The sequence below is a fragment of the Tympanuchus pallidicinctus genome, unplaced genomic scaffold (genome assembly GCF_026119805.1).
Source record: "Tympanuchus pallidicinctus isolate F22 unplaced genomic scaffold, pur_lepc_1.0 scaffold19, whole genome shotgun sequence".
NCBI lineage: Eukaryota > Metazoa > Chordata > Aves > Galliformes > Phasianidae > Tympanuchus > Tympanuchus pallidicinctus.
In genome coordinates this window covers 12593780-12610163 of record NW_026294710.1, presented here as the reverse complement: position 1 = coordinate 12610163, position 16384 = coordinate 12593780, and the positions used below count along the sequence as shown (strand labels likewise).

General features: G+C 33.8%; 2 long non-coding RNA genes across 2 annotated transcripts in view; both read right to left on the bottom strand.

Moving 5' to 3' along the window:
* LOC128079753 (uncharacterized) overlaps positions 1-16384 on the bottom strand; it is a 324094-nt gene that overhangs the window by 127943 nt on the left and 179767 nt on the right. The window lies entirely within an intron of this gene.
* LOC128079749 (uncharacterized) overlaps positions 3089-16384 on the bottom strand; it is a 37208-nt gene continuing 23912 nt past the window's right edge. Inside the window, exons 3-4 of the long non-coding RNA XR_008206306.1 lie at positions 7104-7231; positions 3089-6118 (exon numbers count right to left, since the gene is read on the bottom strand). This is a non-coding gene — a long non-coding RNA (uncharacterized LOC128079749). The remainder of the gene's footprint in view (positions 6119-7103; positions 7232-16384) is intronic.

Sequence of the window (16384 nt, the reverse complement as noted above, 5' to 3'; positions counted from 1 at the left end):
TGGACTATGATTTACTTGAAGACTAATCTATGTCCACCACAATTTCCCACATTTCTAGTCATGTTGTCACCTACGTTATTCTCCTGCTTGTCTTGTTAAAATAGAGAGTAGCACTGTGATATTCCCTGCAAACCTGTAACATCTTTCTTCCTCGCTAGGATGACAACATTTCTCCACTGAACTTCTTTCTGAGAGAAGACAGTTAGCTAATTTTCAACCACTAAGCATACTTCCTTGACAACTTTTAACCAGAAGGCAGTGAAGTACTAAATCTCACTCTTTTGAAAAGTCTTACTACGTTTGCTATTTTAAAACCTGTCATTCCAAAGAATTAAATTGTTTATTTTGATTGCACTGGTTTCCCAGGGAGAAAAAAAAAAAAAAAAACCAGGAAAAAAAAAAAAAAAAAAACCCAAAAAAAACAAAAACCAATGCATTGAGAATCATCTTCCAAGGCTAAATAGTTAGGAATTTTTACCGGTATCCTTTCTCCTTTAAATTTTCCTGTGGCAGATGTCAGGCTAATTATGTCCAGAGTGTGCTGAAACCACCTTTCTTGCTCTCTTTGAATCAGAGCACAGGATTTGTACTATCTGCTGGTGTTTTGCCTCTATTCCTATCTTTTCCTACTATCTATTAAATATTCATAGCATGAACTAGAGATGTCCTCCATCAACTCACACAGAATCCATCCTTGCAAGTATCCTGGCCTGCTGATTTAAAATTATTTATCTCTGAGAGATGTTTAACACCCTCCACTGCTACTAATGGACTGGAAAATACTTTATCATGTTCATATGAGTCAAATACATCCTCCTGCTACTTTCAAGTTAAAAACCAGAAATACTGAATAAACACATATGTCATTAAATATTCTGCCACCTCCTTAAGCTTCAGACTTGTATTGTAGCTATTATTCAGAACCTGCTTTATTCCAACTAGCCAGGAATTTTTCTCTTTTTCTGCCTACATTTCCTACAACCCATAACTTCTCTTTCTAGTGGATTGTTAAATTCCCTTTTTCTGTTTGCTAAATATTGCCTTTTAGTTTCTTAGTGCTGCTTCACATGTTTTGTTGAGTCTGGAAGGGTTATAATCAATACTGTATTTTTTTTTAATATATATTTGATATGTGAGGTACTGCAAGTCTGTTTAAATGCTTTCGGATTTGATCTATTTTTCTTCCCTTTTTTTTCCTTTTTCCTTTTTTTTCTTTTTATTTTTTTTTTCCCAGCACTTTTTTCTAGTATGTCTCCTTTCAATTCTTTCTGAAATCTAGGAAACTAGTCTTATATATTTGATTTGAATGACAAAACATAAACAGGTGGTGGAGAGATGATATTGTTCTGTACTCCCAGTACTTCCTGGTCCCTTTAGACTCTAAATATTGGACAATTTACACTACTGCTTAGTTTAAATGGATCTATAGGGGAACCTGTGGCTTGAGGGAGGAGACTCTAATCCTTCCAGATCCACTTCCTTCTGGATATAATTTGTACACTGAGGTGCACAGAATTCCAACTGTAAGACAAGGGATACTTGTGAAGCTCTTGTACTTAGATTAGATTCAGAAATAAATTTCAGATTTTTTTATTTTTTTTTTTTTAGTTCATTTATCTGTGTTCTCAGAAAGTGTAAGCTTGTCTCATGAAGAAACAGACATTTCCAGCCCAATTTATTCTTCCTTAGTCATAACAATAAATCAAATTTCTTTCTTCAGTGCAGCAGGGTAAGCATTTGTGAGCATAAATCTTTTTGCATTTCCCCAAAAAATATTTAAAAATAAATTGTCTATTGGGGCTCAGGATTATATATATATGTATATTAATTCTAGCTACCTGAGATCTACTACATTATCTTTCCAGGAAGAATTTGTCTTGCAGTGAATACAAAAGCAGTACTTTAACCACTCACCTACTCCTTGCAAAGCTTAGATAAGGTATGTTTTCTTTGACCCCTATGGATCAGCCAGCAAACGATGGTAGTTTAGTTTGGAATCAGCCATGGATCATTAATACTTTTTTTTTTTTTTTTAATATGAACTATCATTTTTTTCAGTAAAGCATCAACTTTTTTCAGTAGCTACTTAAGTAATCATCCTATATCTGCTGCTGTTATCTTTATTTCTTGCAGTCCTGCTACTGTTATTTATGGTTAACTGAAATCTTACTAGCTTGTTAAAATATAAGTTACATCTTTGTGTGTATGTGAATGACACCTACTGTGGCAAGAACCACGATCTTGACATTCTTTATTACAGCACAAACTCTCGCTATTGAAATAGTGGACATTGGTTGAGATCTTTAAGCATATACCAAAAATATATTTGGTGTACCAGCAGTAATGTGTGTGTTTTTATCACTGGCTTCTTAAAAAAACAAACAAACAAAAACAACGAAAAAAAAGAAAACAGTTCAAAACTTATCATCAATCTCAACAAGATTTAGGTCAAGTCCTATATAAATCAACTGAGCAAGGATTGTAACCAATGACAGTGTTGGTCGAGTGTGAGTTCCTTTCCTCCAGGCATTTATTAAATATGAGGTTGTTTACCTTACAAGGATTGAAGAAATAAAAACACCTAACAAACATCAAAGACCTTTTCAGGTTTATTTGCAGAGGTGACAGGAAAAATGCCATTTTAATTTATTAATCTCTCCATGATATGACCTGGAGAAAAATCTCTCATAATGGTCTTTGCACAGAGTCTGACCCTACGTCTTCCAGCAATGCCAACCACTCTCTTCCTAGCTGTTCTCCCACAGTCCAAAACATGATACTCAACCATCTGATCCTTTGCCATCAGTCATCATTTCAGGTGAAAAACAACAGCAGAACCTGTCTTGTCAAGAGCTAAATCTCTGTACGAATATGTAAGTTGTGAACTATGAAACACTGAAGAGGAATTTCTAAAACTAACTGTTTTAAGCTTTTAGTATGATATTCAGCCAATTTCAGACATATGTCATTGAAGTTGGAAGGTTTATGTATTTTGCAAATCTCACAAAGTATTTCTAAGTCCCACAGTATGCTTACAAATCTCAAAACAGTTTCACCAATTAAGTTAATGAATCTCAAATGAGCAAATCCTGACTTTCTTCCTACAGTACAGGAATAAGGAAGGATTTAAGAAACCAGTACTGTCAAGTATTGAAGCAATTTTGACTCTCAATATGCCTTGTGGCTATATTTGAAAGAATGAGCAAGGAGAAAGTTACCAATGTGATCTCAAAGATGCAAAGAGCAAAATCCTTCCAGCAGAAGGGAAAAGAATATGAGGATGAAGTTCGTTACTGCCCATAAGGATTTTTTGTCTTGATGATAGAAGTGCACTCATGGATTTGGACCAATAATATCATAAATCTGCTTTAAACTACTAAAACTGATGTTGTTATTCCCCAACAAATAAGGAATATCGAGTGTCATATTTTTGGGTGTATTCATCACTAGATCTGTGAAACATATTATTTCAAAGATCATTAAACAGAATCTTACATTGCTGGAGTCTTCTTTCACCCCACTTACAGCTGATTTGAATGACAAAAATGTGAAACATTTATAGTTTATACCTGACAATAGTTGTTTATAGTTTATACTTGATAATTATTGTTACATATTTCAGTGAATATACATTAAATTTTCATTCTCACAACCTTTTTATTTCAACCAGCACACTTTAAATATTGGATTTCTGTGACAAACTTTAGGAGCATGAATGAAAAGCACAGCAGAATTTTGTCAAGTATTGATAAAATATATTTTTCGTGGATACACCTTCACATGCACTACTCATGGTTTTGCTTACTATGGCCTTTAAACCTTAGAAACCACAAGTAGTCTCTGAAAAGTTGTGGATACCTTAAATGAAATCTATACTGCATTTTTCAGTCTCTTTTGTTGTTGTTGTTTGTTTGTTTGTTTGTTTGTTTTTTGTTAGTTTTTTGTTGTTATAGCCGTGACACTCTGCCCTTACATGAGGTCTGACATGAAACATGATTCTTACATGAATCGTTTCTGGTACAGAAACGATTACATCAAGAGCTGGATCTATGAGAAATGTTAAGTCACTCATCCTGGTGTTAGAAATGCCAGGTAACAATCATCTTAATGTTAATATTGTGAAGTGAATCATTTCTCCATATTGTGATAGCATATGGGATGAACTACTTCCAAAAAGCCAAGCCAATGGAGTCCAGCATTGCTGGTGTAGTTTGAGGACTTCATAGAACTTAAAAGAATATATGCTCCCATGTATGAAAATATGCACTCTATTTACGAAGTAGTCTTTCCTAATGATAGTGCAAAGTGAGGAGTTCAATGTTAAATCAGTCAAGATTCCTAAGTATTTAATGCTATCAGTAGCATCATAATAATTTGCTTATAATTTTTGCTTGTTGATGCACAATGAAGGTTTAAATAAAAGCAGAAAATGCAGTGTTTAAAAGTGAGAATAATTCTTCCTTGCCCTCACCAGTCTCCAGTTCAATTCCAGTTCAATTCAATGCATACAGTATACAAGCAGCAATGTGGAGAACAGGTTCAAAAAAAAAACCAAAAACAAAAAATACCCAAAACATTTTATTTCCTCTTGTATCACCTACTATTTTGATAAATCTTTAAGTAATCTTTTAGGGAAGGAAGTTATAATTTACTCTTGCATAAGCATTTCTTCCCTTGTATTATGCAATAATATTCAGACAGTCTTAGAAAGATTAAATAAATGTTATTTTTAATAATAAATGATTACATACAGCATGGCAAAAAATCAAGATAACTGATATATTCAAGTACATGATATGTAGCCTTTTGAAATCAATCAAATTGTTGATCTTACTGATTTTAATGGCTTTGGATCAAACTCTAGTATTTATAGGAGCTTTTATTTGCAAGGCATTTAGAAACAAGTTCGGATAAGAATTTGCAAGTGGCATGAATGTGCAGCCTGCTGATAAATCTGAGTGAACATACAATCCATAAATAAACATTTATAGATCAATTTTTGTCGTATTACATAATGAGACTTTGTAGCATTTTCTGTTAATATATTTTCATCACAGCTATATCATTTAAAAAGAAATATTTTTTACTTATTTGCCAGATATTCAAACCGGCAGGGAATTAAATAACATTAAACTAAAGAAAATGATCCTCTAACAATTTTGCTATGCTGCTGCGGCGTTCCTATTGGCATTACATTTCTGTATTTTGCCAAAGATGTAAGACTGAATTAAGAATTTTACTGAACATCATTAGATGGCACTCTTGGACATGTTGTATGAGACAAATTGAATGTACCAAAATTCAGAAAATGGTATGCTGGATTAAAAACTGCTTCTGTGGATGTACTTGGCATCCTCATTTAAATGGGTTTAGATCCCATAACTTCTGTCATCTGTCACAATAATTAAGCTTTGGTCTGAATAGCACAAAAGGAAATACTGAAATATTTTCTTTTTTTTTTTTTTTCCAGACCCATTGTTACAATATTCTTTAGAATAATGAGCGTACATTTTTCTTCTTAGTAAATAGCTGCAAGTACTTTTCAAGTGTTTTTCTCTGCTTTTCTTTGATTTAGTAAATAGCTACATATTCTGTTATGATCTTCACAGATTTTCCAGCTACAGGTCACAAAAAACTTCTATCAGTTTGATTGCATCAATCCCACAGAAGCTGTCTGTTTCCTTTGAAATTCCTTCATTTTCTCAAAAATTGTCCTTTGTCCCCATTGCTGAAGTGTCCCAAAAGAACATTCAGACTACAAATAGAGAAAAAGCAGCTTCATGTCACACACTTTCTGTGTGTGGGCTCCTCCAGTTATGACAGCTGCCAATATCAGTTGTAGCATCTGGTCATCACATATGGTTTTTGGCCATAGCTCATTATTCCTGACTGGTGTCCTTGCAATACTGACTTTGAAATCTGATGAACTCTTGCTTGGAAGCTGGAGGTTATTTATCCATACAATACATTTTAAATTGCAAGTAGAAATGTGTATCTTTGCCCATTCTTTTATGTACTTCAGGCTTGATGTGTAGATCATTCATTTCTTCTCCATATTTTTCAATCGCTTCATTTTCCTGCTGGTTGGTTTTTCTAGAAAAGGGTTTCAACATATTAGCTGGAACACAGAATGAAGAAATAACTTCTGATGTCAGATTTAGAAGTATATAGGACACAAATAGTCATCAAATTGCTACCACAAGTAGTGAATTTAAGGCTTAGTGCTTCAAAAAACAAGAGTGAGGTTTTAATGTAATATGATTGTATCATTCCAATTCTCACTATGGACAGGTATTGGACTTTGGGACGCAGACTATATAGAGATAAAACTGAACTGGAGAATGAACTTCAGCTCATACTTGATGTGCTTAAACATCAAGGCATTTGGTTCTTTGAACTAGGCTGAACACTCTTAGTACAAAGGTGATAGAGAAGTAAAAAAAGACAAAGAAGAAAAGGTCAGTTATTTCAAAATTAGTTATATTCTCTTAAAAAAAAATAAAATCCTGAGTGTCTTATCTATACTTGGTACATACAAGTTCATTTACTTTCTTATTATTTTAGTAACTTTGATACTATTAGTAACATCTCTTAGCTCCTATGTTGACCTCAGTAGATCTCACAGAACTTCAAAAAAAACAGGATTTCTAAATATTTCCCACTGTACAGAGAAAGAAAATAAGCACAGAACAGATGAAAGGATTCCAGAAAAGTCATCTTGCAAGCCTTTATTATACCCCCAATTAAACCAAGACCGATGCAATTACACTCTAGTATACTGTCTACTACACCATAATCTCTTTTAGCACAAGCCATTTGCCTGGTTTATACTATATAAAATGCATGATTATTGAGATTTATTATTAATGATTTTTTTTTTCTTTTTCATTTTAGTGGAGCAAATATTTGTATGGGGAAAACTGCCTTCCTAACGCACAGTATAAAGTTCTATAAAGCTCAACACTGCATACTGGAAGCAGTATAAGTCCTCATTAGCATGGCCTTTTAATATGTTTATATACCCTATTTTACTAACAAGGATAAATTGGATGCATTTTCATGGGGCTGCAGAGTTCAAGGAAGGAATTACATGAAGGACGAACCTGACTCCAACTGATTTTCCAAAGAAGTAGCATTTGTCCAAAAAATCCTCATACATTCCTGCATATTGATTTTCCATTGACTTATCCCTGGTGTTTTGGACGTGTTAATGAGGCAACACCTTACACACCTAAAAGACAACAAACAGTACACAAAAATCCAGTTCGTAAGTACCCAGAAAAGTAAATACATCAATAATCTAGATCTGTATATTTCATTTTTTCTTTCTCTTAAAATGGGGAGCAGTGATTCTTATGTTAATAAAGAACTTGGAAAAAAATAGTTGAAGTGTACTGAAAAAGACCTAGGTAACCAATTTTCATAAAACAAAAAATACATTAATATAAAATTTCCCAAAAATGTTCTTAGCTTAGTATGTTCAAATTAAGAACCTCCCAAAAAATAAAACTCTTTTTAAGTGTCCAAAAGTTTGAAAATCAGATGGTTGCCCCATGGTTTTAGTGGTTTTAACATACTTAGTTCAGAAATACATACGAAACCTCATTCATTTGTTTACCCAGTGACTTAAAATACTTCTTACAATGGAAACTGACAGCTCTCGCATAAAGCATTAATGGACTACATGTTCACAATGACAATGTAGGTAATCCTCCTTTGAGGACAACTGGCTTTTCAAATGACTGATCAACCTGTTCAAAACAACTCTCATTTTAGTATGTGATTTTAGGAATACAAATAAAGAATGCGGGAAGATGTGCGGGGGAAAATTTTGGTCAGTAATACAGTAATTATGTTGACATCAACATAGGTGAGCACTGTAAAAAGAAAAAAGCTGATTAGGAAACATGAAGGCCTATCAAGGAGTCAATACACTAGTTTGTAATAGCATTTTTGTTCTGCCTCAAGTTTTACTCAACACAAAATGGAACAATAGAGTAAGGATCAGCTAATAAAGTGAGAAGCTCAATTTTCTCCCATGCAGGGCTTTGCTTTCAGGCAATTTTATTACTGTCTTTGAGCTGCAGTTACACTTTACTTTTAATGCTTTCTTTTTTTTTTCCTTTTTTCTTTCTTTTTTCCCCTTTATTTCTAGTTTAAACATGTAGGTTTCATTTGAGAAAAATAAAAGTAAAAAGAAGGACTATTCTTGATTAGATTTTACTCATACAAAAACAAACAAACAAACAAACAAACGAAAAAAGAAAAACTACCAACCAAACAACTAAAAACACCCAAACACTTATGGAGCCAGGAGGGGAAATTGTTTTCTTATTCCTACATATTCCTCAACTATAGCCTGTATCTGCGTAATAGAACCATTTAATTTAAGTTCCTGATATTTTCTGAGATGTGGAAGAAGCGTAATGTGTGATTCAGATCTTTTAGTATTAGTTATCTACATTTGCTTTAACTGTCTATACAGTATCTACAATCAATAAACAAAAGTAAAAATTCCTGGATATGATTTGTCTCATCCTAAACTAGTTTTCTAAAACAGACGAGTTGAAATGGCCTCTTAAAGGGCCTATTTTTCAACTGGTATTAACAGTGAAATTTGTTTGTATCAAGTCTTAACATCTACATGACAGCTGAAGCTATGCGAGATTAATTCCATTCATGAGTGACCGAACCCCGAGGCTGCAGTGGAATGGAATGTTATTTTTGGACCAAAATAAATCCATTATCTACCCAAGGTCTTTTCCTAATTGAAAATGACATGTTCTCATGCAAGATTTTTTTTTTTTTCTATTGAACTAGTTCCTTCCAAAATATGTTTTCTTCTATTTGACAAAAAAATTTCTCTGATTAACTCTCCCAACAGATAAGAAAGTACAACAGTATCTTGTCCAGGGCTTTCCAGGTCCAGTGCATACAATATACTTTAATTTTATGAACTGCTGTATTCTGTACATTTTATGAAATACAGCATGGTCCTATAACTCGATCTTCCGTAATAGTGTATATATGTATATATATTTATATATATAAATATAAATAATGGGAATTACTCACGATTTAAAAATTAGATCAGAGAACCAGATTGAAATTTGACAAATAAGCCTCAAGCTTTAAGGAAGCACAGCAAATTGAAAGAATAGCTTATGTGCACCAGGCAATGGAACATTTGATATTCAAATTGTCTTTCAAATAGTCTCCCTTTTCTGTTGTTGTTATTGAATTGCTGTTCATTTGTTTTCTTTGTTTGTTTTGCTTCTAGGCTACTTCTTAAGTTTTTAGGTTAGAAGCAAGATCTGTACAGTGCCTCTTTTCACCCCGACTCTCAGTGGATAAATTTCATATTCACCTACATATCTCAGGAAAAAAAATAATGGATTAGAAGAGGAGGAAAACCTAAGTAAACACAAGATGGAGTTAGATAATCCCCACAGATACGCTAAAGCTTTTCAGATTCCTGAACAATAGAGTTTTGTAACAATTCTTCATTTGCATTGTATAAACTGCAATCTTTGCATTGTTGGCAAAAGTGTTTTGTATTCATGAACAATGTTAGGATTGTGAATAGTTTAGTACTGCTTAGAATTTCCTTTTTCACTCTAAATGCCAATAGAACAGAAAGACAAAGTAGTGATATTAGGCTAACATAACACACAAGCTCTTGTTTTGATTACTTGTCTGACTGCTAGCCATTATGTTTGCCCACCCATCTACTTTCTGCCTGTTTTACTTTATAGAGTTTTGTGGAGCAGCCAAAACAGCCAGATATTTTCCAAAGCATTTCACAGTGCTGATACTAGAGAAAGAAAAAACAACAGCAGTTGTATTTGAGGGAGTGAGGGAGGTAAGTTGCAGTTTCAATTTTCTTTCACTATGATTTTTAATTAGTAGAATAAAAGCTTGTACCTGTAACATGTTTGCATAATTACAGAAACCTTTTCCAGCTTCATAGAGGGCCATGGCCAGATTTTTGAACTTACTCCCTGGCAGGTATGGAGTAGGTACTTAAACGTGTTATGATCATATTTGAAATTCTGCCTTTAATTTCTCCTTCAAAATCATGATGCAATTGTTTGTAGAGTAAAAATCTAATTGCCTTTGTTAGATTCTATATTTTGAAAATTTTCCTACTTGAGTGCCTGAAATTAGCCAACAAATTTCAGAAGTCATATAATTAAAGAATCTCTAGTATTTTGAGTTGTCGAAAGATCCCTGTTCTTCTCTACTTGCGTAAAAGCAATCACATGAGCAAACACCTTACACAAGAAGGTGGGAGCCATTCAAGCATCTCCATCTGCTAACGAACACTGAATAAACCTGAATGTTACAGAAAGATAACAGTAAAGTATTTTTCTACAAGGTATGTGTATTTAATTTCCTGTAAACAGGACCACTCAAGCAGATGGGATAGCAAATCATGATCTATTCATTATCCACCAAGTGGAGAAGACTCAGATGAACACATTGCAGATTTTAATTGTCAAGCTCAAGTAAGAAATTGTATTTATGAGAGAAACTTGCTTATTACTAATATATTAGTATTTAAAATTCTCTTTTGACAATCAGTTCTGTATCAGGTATATTTGAGATATTTATGTTTCCAAGAAGTACATTATTAAGACAGTCGGCTGTTACTCCTTCTCACTTGAAATGTACATTCCACTGAAGAACAGGAATCTGTTATAAGAATCTCTTGTGGAGATTCCCAATTCATTATTTTATTTAGTATTTGCTAAATATGGTTTGCCTCTGTACTGTCCTGTTTGAAAATTGCTTTCCATTATCTACCTCAAACACATTTTGGCTACCTGCAAGCAATCCATTTACTCTTTTGAAATTCAGAGCACTGAAAATGTTAGGAGAAATGATTGAGTAATGCTCACATTTGACAGTTCAGCAGAGCAATGCCATTTTGGGTTACTTGGTGGTTACTTTCAACACAACAGACTTAGAAACAACAGAAAAAATGCAAGGAAGGAAGCGTATCTAAGAGTGAAATCATTGTACATATCAACTTTTCTGAGGCTCTAAGCGCAGAAAGAGTGATTTTTGAAATGGCAAAATAGACAACATATATAGAGTCTGATGAATACTTATGTCTTGAAAAAAGTCCTTCTCCTATAGCATGCAAGTCTGTAAAAGAGTGTATTTAATGAACATAATGACGTGGAAAATTGTTTACAAATCTTTTCATTCCATTATAAGTAATGATATGTCAAAGGTGATTGTTAGCTGTGAGGGCGAGAAGTGACAAATGAGAGATGCTACAACAATGCTTTATGAAATGTTTTTCGTACATAAATTTCAAAATCTCTGCAGAATCTTATACATAAGATTAATCCAATCTTAGACATGAATTTCAAGAGCAGTAACTTGAACAAAGTCATGCATCAAGTTAAGGACAGAGATGTAAATAGAAATGAAGTAATAGAACAAAGGGGAGAGAAAACCTCTGTCTGTCTGGTAAAGAACAGGATATTTTTTATTTTTTTGGTTTTTGTATTCTCATTGATATTTCACTTTTATGCCTTTAGGTTTCTCATTCCCTGCTCTTGCCATTGACATTTAAGACAAATACAATTATTTTTTTTTTCAGTTAGCATTATTAGGTAATTACCGTCTTCCAAGAATTTGAATTTAATGGCACCATTGGAAGATTGGTCTCTGAGACCTCAGAATTCAAGTTTTCAAGCTTCATTGTCATTTGATCTAACAGTCTCATTTCAGACTAAGTCTGAAACATGTAGTTGAACATTGTAGGTGTGATTAACAGAAACCAAAAACTTGACTTCCATAGCCTAGTCTTAGAATGACAGTGAATTATTTTTAGAATTTAGTAATAGATAGTATTTTCCTTAAGCTTTGATGGACATGTCTTGACCCCATCGTCCATGCAGTTAATAAAGGTGTTAAAGTATCTTTACATCTGTCTCACATGTACAGTATTTGTTTAACATTACAACAACCCCAGTACTTTATTTTTCCCCTAAAGAAAGCAGATTCCTGTTGAGATGTGGAATGAGTGACATACGGAAGCTTTTGCTATAGTGTGACCTCCTGACACTGAGTAATGAAACCAGTCTTCTGTGTTTGTATAAAGAGAACATTCAATTCAAGAAAATGTCAGTAAGATTATTTTCCTTTCTTCTCTTTTATTTTTATTTTGTTTGTTATTTTATTTTGCTCTTTTTTATCATTGTTTACATTCAGTGTGCATTTTGGGAACTGCATTTTTATGTAATGATGAATAGTTTTGAAAAATTTGACAATTTTTCTTATTTTTTAAAAGCCAGAAATGTGGGAGGGAATGGTAAATGCACTATAGGTAAACAATAAGAATGCCTCTCGTAGTCATAAATCTACTCTTTGCATATTCAGAATGCTAACATATATGCACTTACATGCAATGTAACCTAACTGCTCACAGAGAAAGTCACAAATATATGGGATCTGAGTTAAGGCTTCATTTACACAACATCACCAAAACCAACCCAGCTGCATAAGACTCAGGTAGACTTATGAAAATGTAATTTATCCTTAGTGGCCTTGGAGACTGAACTGATTTCCAGTGGTTCTTTAGCCATCTTTTGTAATCTTATCATGATAATTAGAGAGTGCTTGAATTACTGAGAAAGGGTAGTGGAGAGCAGAAGAAGTAGAAAAAAGGTAAAATTAGTTTGTTTTTCTTATTTGGCTTTGTTACTGTCTCTTACAGAAGAAAATGTGAAAAATATAACTGCACTAAAAAAAAATAATCCATAGTATTTTCTTTATTGTAAAAATGAAAGAAAAATGAATGCTAAGTTCATCATTGTCAACTGGCAAATGTATCATCTGAACTGAAAGAAACAGTGGATTGAAAATTCCTCAGGAGTATGGAGTAGGAGCTCACATTTCTTAGATGCATGTCTACTGCTGTGTATTCCATCTACTCATGAGAATGTCTTATGCTTTTTGGTTTTATCTATGAGTACTGTCCTACTATGTACAACTTCATTAACATCAGTACCAAAAAGAAGGTGCCCCACTTCTAGGATAAATCTCCTGATTATCCTAATAAGAAGAACACATCTTCATCTCAAAATACTTATAAGTATTTAATACAAAGTAGAGCAGTACTAGTGGGAAGAACTGAGGAAGAATGTCCTTAGAGCATCTTCATGTCAGATTCATTCATTCTAAAAAGCCAGACACCTGCATATTAGCCTACTTTCTAGGGGAATATAAAGATCTTAGGAAAATGGAGCAATGTCAATAGAAGAGTGAGCATATCCCTTCTTAGAACACTCTTTTAGATACTACTGTTGGTTATGCTTAGTAAAGTGCCTTCAGACGGAGATGGATGAAAAAATAACACTGCATGAACTTAAAAAATAAAAGTATCATACTTCAATTTGAAAAGATTTTCTGGATGTTCAAGGTTGCCTTTTTCAGGAAAAGGAAAGATGCAATGTGAAAAGTAAATATGCTATAACTAATGGTTGTAAGGGGAGTTGTACTTTTGGAGTTATTATTTAGAGTTCCTTTGCTGGTACACACAAATATGAGGACTAGAATCTTGGTCTCACTTCAGATCTAACATAAGAAAAATAGGCACTTTTGTAAGTTAAATTGATTGGCTTCTTTTAGATGAGTACACTGTTGTGACTTCAGCTGAACTCTTTCATTGCCTGCTCCCTTTCATTACTCAGAATTTAAACTGCTATACTAAATGTTTGGCAAGATTTATCCATATGGGAAATGTACTTCTGACTCCCATAACTTCTAACACATCCGCTTCATCCAAACTTCCTACCCATCTTTCCTTTTACAAGAGCCATTTCAAAGATTACTGAAAGTCACATTTCCCACCCACCCACTCATCCATCCCCATCCTTAAAAGTGCCTACTACGTTGACCAGTTTCCTGTTGCTGACTGAAGGTCATTGTGCCATTGTATATTTAATAATCCTACATATCTAGAGTTCGGTGTAACAAGAGTCATCACTGAATAAAAGCTTGACTTGAACCAGATTAAGACATGTTTTTTTCAGTGAATTGTGTGCAAAGAGGAGGTTATGCAATGTGGACCGAGTAACCAAAAGAAAAAATAACTAAAAGCTATAATTGCTGAATGAACAATGTCGTTGCCTTAAGAGTTGATCAAGGAAGTGAATAGACTGCCAATGGGAAAAATATCCTTCTAGTTTTGGCTTGATGACATCCAAAACCAAAAGGATATGTGTGTTCAGTATTTAATTTTAAACTTGGCCACCACTATAATCCTTGTGAGAAGAATTGTATTAGATTGAAAAAATTGTTGGCTTAAAATTATGTGAATACATGTTTCAGAGAAAAAATGGATTTAAAGTGGTGTGTAAGTGGGGGTACACAACTAACTGGTGGACAGTGTATAGGAACTTTCTATTTAGTTTTCAGTGTTTCAGAAATAGTACAGTGCATTTACCATTTGACCCTGGATCACTGGGATAAAAGGGAATGTGACTGCAGTGCACTCAGAAACTATACATTATGGATTAAAACTAATTCAAATAAAAAAACCTTGTTAACATCAAACTTCCAACTGTCAGCTAGCTGATTAAGAAAAGTTCCTTCATTTTGCTCTGATATTTCAATCAATTTTACAGAGAGACAATTACAGAAGTACAAATGCATTCATTGCATGTTGAGATTCTCATCAGTACAAAAGGTTACATAGTGCGCTGTGTCGATTTGAATTCACAAATATGAGCAAGCAGTGCAAATCTATGTATACTTGTACAAATGCTACTATTCCATATTGTCACCTCAGATTGCCTTCATGCATCTTGCTAGTCATATCAAATGAAAATAAGACATATAGTAGTGCTATTTCCTTTTGCGCAGGGAAATGAGACTCCATGGAAGACAGCATATCCTAGTTTCAAAACTTTCCACTAGTTCTTCTTCATAAATGCCTCAGGTTTCCATTAACCATCAATTAAGATGAGAAAACCTGTTTTACTGCTGTCAGACACCACAAATTCAGAATTGTGTACTGTTGCTTTGAAATATCTTTCTATTGTTTCGTCTTCCTTTCTTTTCTGACATAGATTTTATGTCTTGTGTAAAGTTCTTTTTGTGTCTAACTTGATCTTCACTAAGTGCATCAGCATCAATGAATTTCTTAAATGGTATTCAATGTGAAAGCAATTTCTTCCTAACTGTTTTAAAAATAAATTTGATAAACCCTACTAAAAGCATTTAATGAGGTATTGTTAAAGTGCATGCATTGGTGTGCATGTGCAATGAGCATGGAATATGTGTATTATATGTGAAGTTGGAGGCTCCACTGAGCCTTCAAGAAAATATGGAGTGGAGTGTGTGACCAAGCTTATGTACTCAGCCAGCAACAAACACATCTCCCATGCACGGTTTCATTGTAGGTTGCTACCTTCTCCACTGCATTTGATTTAGACATCCAGTCACATATGTCACGTGCTTAAATGAGGCAGATGTGTATGTGGAAATTATCTTATTTTCTATCTCAATGATGTCTAGGAAACATACATTGTGATTTGTTCAGTGCTACATATCCTTATAAACAGTGCAATGGTGATGAACGTTAGTCTCTTTGCATGTGTACTCACATGTGTACATGCACATGGACTCCGCCACAACCCTCCATGTACTGAATGTGGAGAATTAACATGTTTATGAAGAATGGTGTTCAAGCTAAGACACCTCCTGTAGGAAGTGTTTATGAGTTGATTTGCAGTTACTTACTGCATTGTAGAATATTAGATCATTGCACCAAACAAATGCTTGATTAAATTCCAAAGTTTGAGGTAGAACTTGCTGCAAATTTGGGTGAGGATACTCAAAGAGATCAAATTGAAATTTAATTGAAAAGTACTGGCACAGCACAAATTATAGGCATTCTCCTCTTGATGTAACTCTTCTGGTGTATAATTATTTAAAATAAATTTGACAGTACTTACTGTTTGAGCATTGTCAAGCTAGTCAAAGTTGCCCAGCCATTGAGGGAGGGAAATGGCACACTGTGAATTTAATATTGCTCAGATTTATATTGGTTTTCTTCTGGCCTCACAGTTAATAAGAGAACACTGCTGTGAAAAAGCAAGCAGTCAAAATAATAATAATAATAATAATAATAATAAAGATATCTCTCCTTGCTGCAGCTGTATAGAGAGAATTGCACAGGATTTTGGGCACTGGCTCTTATCTTTCAGTGGGGAGGAGAAGGAGAAAGTAGGAAATAGTGAGCACAATTCCATTCTGTTTCTCTTAGTTCCATGAAATATTTGATGCTTTGACATTCCCTGCACTGATATGCATAGATAACTCTGCAATCTAGTGTTCTCAATACAAGAATTATGATCCTCTA